The following is a 6,446-nucleotide window of genomic DNA, read 5'->3' as shown; positions in this document are numbered from 1 at the left end:
AGATGATCTCAGAGCACAAATAGAGTAGCTCAGGGCACATGTCCAAACACTCATGACTGAGACATATAGAGCTATCAAGAAATGAAAGGATACTCAGGCTTTAGTTGATCATATTCAGTAGGTTGGATCTAGAACTCTCTCAGCTGATACTGTCAGAGCACTGTATCAGGTTGGGAAGGAGACAACATACTAACATCGATGATATGAGGATCTAGTCTTAGAGAACCAGAGAGTAGGGAGTTATGAGACTACTCATGTTTTCGGTAGGATGTATACTAGTAGTGGTGGGGTTATCTAACCTCCTCAGAGTAGGGATTGGGTGCACAACCATATGGGGGATCATCTCATCCATAGTCACGGAGATAAATAGAGTCAGGTGGTAGTGGCACAAGACAACCTTGATTTTAGAATTGATTTCATCTTGTATCATTAAAAAATTTGTACTTTTATGATGATATCATTGTATACCTGGACTTTTTATTGTTTTATGATGACATGTAGACATGGATTCTATGTGATGTTGATGATTCATGATTTATTATGCATGCTACTTTGATAATTATGATCTATATGGATTTATTACATAAATTATATATGCAGTGATTAGATGGATGATGTTATTATGATCTTTTATTTCTTTTATTTTCATGATAATCTATATGCCTTAATGATAATGATCTATATGAGTTGATGATTATCTATATGATGCGATGATTATGAAAGGAGAATGCATTTGATTTTGATTTTGATGATCATGGATGCCAATGAAATTGAATCTACAATGATTTACTTAAATGATGCAATGATATATATGATAATGTTTCTAATGATAACACATACAAATGAATGTTGATCTCCTTACTCTTGATGTGTATGCACATGATGATGAAAATGATGAAATGATCTACATGAAATGTATTTAATTTAAATTTTGATGATCTTGAGTGCAAAATGATGGTTATGGATGTAAATTCTTATAATACTAACTTAAATGATATGCTTGATTAAACTCATGATGAATTCCTATATGATGATGCATATGCTTATATTAATGAGATGATATTGTGATGGTTAAAAATGTGATGTTATAATTGTAATGAAATTCTTATAATGATAAATGAATCTAAGTGCAAAGATGAAATTAAATGATCTTAATGGATAAAGTGTACTAGTATGATAATGAACCTAATGCAAATAATAATGATATAATACATATGATCAATGAAATGTGCTTAATGAAATGCAAACTAATGCAATGCAAATGATTACAATTAAATTAAAACTAATGAAATGAATGATGGTAAATTAATATGCAAATATAATGATTCTAAAGATAAATGAACCTACAATGATCAAGTGCAAATTGTTTTTGTTTGTCCAAGTATAATCAATCTTTATTTATGACCGTTGATCCCTGAATGGAATAGAATGAAATTCTTATAATGCAACTAAGAATGAATGCTTATAATGCAGATGAATAATGAGCTATTCTAGGATGATCTAACTAAAATGATACTTCCATTCTTAATATGTTGTCTTATAACATTGCTTGATTTCATCATTGAGATTTTAAAATGTTGTAAGAAAATACAAGCAACTTGACATAATGATTCAAGTTGACTTGAGTATTTCATGCAGAACAGACACAGATTATCCCCTTGCATGCATGACTCAAAACGCCCTCCTTGATATTTTGCCGATCATATCCTTAAAGACTAGTACATAACTTACTAAGAGATAAACCACATACAACAAAGAAAGAAAATAATCATTTCCCATCATAGCTCGTCTAGTCATGGACATCCTTGAGTCGCATAGACTACATGATTAGCAAAAAATAAAGATATAAACACTAAATATTGTATGTCATACACATGTTCTCATGGTCATTGAATGATAGAATCAACTTGATGAATAATTATTGATAACCCTTGATTACTTGCTCGTTGATTCCTTGTATTATGAGTTTCACAATTTAGTTGTTATGAATGCCTTGATCTTTGTTGCCTCGTTGCTCATTATTTGTTTCAAAAACCTAGGTGTTTTTAGTTTTCTAAGTTTTTCTGACTGTTTTTGGATTTTCAAAGATTTAAAAGATCAACTTAGCAAAAGGATTTTAGGATTTTTCCCCTAGCGGAAACAAACTTTATTATGAATGTACAAAAAATGATCCAAACCATGGTGGGATGCAATGCAGATATGATTAATAAAATCCAAGACAATGAGCATGCTAAGTATGCCAAAGGTTGATAACTGTTGATAAGCTGAATATTTCCTACAAATGGTTTAGAGAAATGGATGCGAAAGATGAAATGGATAGGGTAGGATAGATGGAAGCAATAGATGCGATAAGATGGATATATGTGATAGGATGGATAGATACGATAGGATGGATAGATGTGAAAAGTGATCTCATAGATGGAAGAACTCACTTTTAGATAGCACCTGTTTACCAAGATTTCACTATCTAAATTTATTGCATTTTTTTTCATATTTGATTTTTTTTTTTCCATTTTCATTGTTTTATGTTTTTTAGGGATTTTCTAGTTTTCCAATTTTAACTGATTTCTTCAAGACTTTATATTCTTTTTACTATTTTTTAAAGGAATTTATATGCTTTTTATTGATTTTTTCAAGACTTTATATACTTTTTACAAGATTTTTTCAAGACTTTATATACTTTTTACTGATTTTTTCAAGACTTTATATCTCAAGCATAGAACTTCTTGAGATGGATAGAATTGATGGGATCATCAAACCAATCACCTTCAGGTGTAGATAACTTGTATGCTCTTCAGCCATATGCTTCTACTATAACAAAACGAGCTAATAAGTTCGATTCAAACTTTCCCTTCTTTTCTCAATCTTGTTGATTCCTTGGATTCTCTCTTAGAACTAGATCTCCAATCTAAAAAATGAGTGGCTTAAATCTATGATTGTAACTTCTCACCATTCACTATTGATATGCCTTCAAATGTTCCATAGCATTTTTGGTGACATTCCTGAATCAAATCAAGTTCTTGAAGTTTAGAAACTCATTGTTCTTCTTCTAGTATAAGACCTTTCAAGGACACTCATGGAGAAGGTATATCTACTTCTGCAGATAATATGTCTTTTGATCCCTAGACTAAGGAATATGGAGTTTCCCCTGTTGGTCTGCAAATGTTGGCTCCGGTATGCCCATAGAGCAGGATTTAGCTGAATATGCTAGACTTTACCAACTTCATTGACTGTTTTCTTTAGGACCTTCAAGATTGTTTTATTTGATGCCTCAACTTGTCCATTTCCCTATGGATAATATGAGGTATAAAACCTATACTAAATATGAAAGCGTTCAAATAGTTCCTTCACATCTTGATTCTTAAATGGCATCCATAATGGTCATAGGGACTCCATAACGTTCACATAGTTCCTTTCACTGATAATGGTCATAGGGACTCCATAGCGACAGATTATAGGATGAAAGATGTTATTTTCTTTCTTGTCACTTTCATCAAAGGCACGGTTTCAATCCATTTAGTGAAATACTTGGTAGCAGTCAACATAAAATTATGTCCATTAGAGGATGAAGGATTTATCTTACCTACCAAGTCAAGAACCCATTGGAAGAATGACAATGAATTTTTTATAGGATGTAGTTCTTGTGTTGGTGAGTGGATGAGATTACCATGGATTTGACATTGTTTACATTTCTTGGCATATGTAAATAAGTCTCTCTCCATAGTAGGCCAATAGTAACCCAAGCAAATAAGTTTCTTAGCCAGTGTTAAAGCACTTGAATGCATTCCACAAATACATGTGTGGACTTTGTTAAGAACTTTCTCAAATTCCTCTCATTCAAGACATCTTAATAGAGTGCTATCTAGACCTTGTCTATATAAGGTATCAACAATGATAGTATACTGGGATGACTAACAGATAAAATTTCTTCTCTGATTGCAGGATAGGTTAGGAGGAAGGATATTTTCTTTTAGGCATCGATAGGTTTGGCTATATAAAGATTGATTGGTTCCAAATATATGGAAAATCATGTGAATGTTCTAGGATTCAAGATATCTTCTACCAGGAATTTGTAACATTGTTGATTCATCTGATTTGCAAAAGAAATGCTATTGTAGTTGTAGACACCTAAAATTGTCATGTCTAATTAAATAAATATCTTTATTTATTTAATTATTTTAGCCTAATTCTTCTATTAATTAAATAAATCATTATTTATTTAATTAATTCATTTATCCTCTTCTAGCCTTATTTCTCATTTAAATAAATACATTTATTTATTTAAACCATCATTTTCCCTAAATTAAATAAATATCTTATTTATTTAATTGATCCCACTTCCTCTATTAATTAAATAAATCTTTATTTATTTAATTAATTCATTATTCTTTTCCACCTATGACACATGTCATTCATCTCTTAATTCATACACTACCTATCCCTTTCATTATTTTATTATTTTCTTTACCTACCCTCTAATCATAGCCGACCTCTTTTACGCCTCTCAATCTTATCCCTCCATTTCATATAGTGTCTTCTATATATGGAGATGCTTCCTTCATTATCAAAACTACACTACGCTTTTCATATGAGATCCTACTTGAAACCACATTTCCGTTCTTTGTTGAGCTCTTGTGCACATAAAATCTGAGAGCAAATATATCAAGCAAGATCAATGGAGATAGGAAGAATGCAGAGACAAACCCTACTAGACATGTGATGGTATAATCTTTGTGATTTCATTTGATTTGCATTGTCTTAGGTAATCTTCATATGTTATGGTGGATCTTTGTTGTTGTTAGGCTAGGGTTTTTGTGGTTGAATTCATTTAGTCTTCTAACATTGTTATTGTTTATCCATTTTCACCATATACATTTTGGCACGCCCGGTGGGACTGTTGTCCCTTTTGCATTTAACATCCTTGTTGCAGATTTTGTGTTTTGAAGTTGCAGATCTAACATTTTCGATAGTATTTTGGTATTTTCACGTCTGCATACTTTCAGATCGCATTTTTAGTTTTTTGTCGTGTCTGCAACATCTAGGATTGCATACACACCCTCGACGGTATTTTATATTTTTTTTTGCAGATTTTGGAAATCACGTCTATGTTCCCTAGCTATGTCTGTGGGGTTTTTAAGCGCATCTGCATCCAGAAGATGAATCTATGTTCCGAAGCCACGTCTGTGATTCACAAAAGCATGTCTGCATCCAGAAGCCGCATTTGTGTTTATGGTAACCGCGTCTATGTGCACTGATTTCATTTTGGGGGTTTTCATTGATTCAGTTGTTAGTCATTCGATTTTTTTTTTAGATCTGGTTTATTTTGAGCTAACATTTTTAGATCTAGCTAACGAAATTGGTGCAGCTTTTCTTGAGAGCAAAATCATTTAGTCGAAGGCCCCCATTTCACAAAGTCTTTTGGATCTAAAATTTACCTAACTTGTGTGCTTGCAGGAAGGGGTGACCATTTGAAACAATCCAAACTACTAACAAATCTTTGTTGTAGGACCTTGGTAAGGGTTTTTGATCTTTATTATGTGTCTTGTTTTCATACACTAGCAAACACTTCAATTGGTGCTTTAAAATTGAATCATTGTCTTTTGTGTCTTGAGCAATAGACTCTTTTTGTTTAATCTTTAGAGGGCCTGTCTCCTTGTGTGGTCATTAGGACTACTAGTGAGGAGAGAATGACCCAAGTGGTAGAAAAAGAAAAGCCATCTTCTTCCAAACCACTATAAATAACTGTATTCATGGTGAAAACTATGAATAACATGTGCTGATTAGTTCATACTGACACTATGTCTCCCCATAAACCCGTTTGATCAAATTTATTTGATCATTTGTAGGGCGTAACCCCTACCGGCTAGGAGCCTTTTGTATTTACAGAGCTAAAAGTGCTTCATGTGTGGCCACATGAATAGATGCCCTTACTAGCATCTTTTTATTTTAGAAGCCAAAATCCTTCTAGTTGTTGGGGCAGGAGGTCAGACCTCTGGTAGCGGCCCACACACATACGGTTCTTAGTAGAGATACAAAGTTTTCCACGAGGAGTTTTCATGGCGACTGATGCTTGGCTACCCCGAGAAGTGAGTGTTGAGGGTGAAGCCAGTGGGGTCAAGCATCTAAGTATCTTCTCTAAATAGCGTAGCCTCGGGGGAAACTCCATGTGGGATCAAGAACTATTGTCTTGGCTAGCCATAAGAATTGTGCTTGACTTATTTTGAACAATCAAACATTCAAGGCCAAACATCAAAACATTATGTCTTTTGTGTCTTCAAGTGTATGCAAAATAATTTTACATCAGACATCACACTTTCTTTGAGTCATTTTTGAGTCTAAAACTTGCAAACATTGAGTCCTTAACAACACTGTGTCCTCTTGTCATGAAAAATAGTCAAACATTCAGATTTGGTCACAACAAAGCAACTTCATAGATTGGAAAAAAT

This window comes from Cryptomeria japonica, chromosome 5, assembly GCF_030272615.1.
Source record: "Cryptomeria japonica chromosome 5, Sugi_1.0, whole genome shotgun sequence".
In the NCBI taxonomy this organism is placed as follows: domain Eukaryota; kingdom Viridiplantae; phylum Streptophyta; class Pinopsida; order Cupressales; family Cupressaceae; genus Cryptomeria; species Cryptomeria japonica.
Note: the sequence above shows the minus strand (reverse complement) of the source record.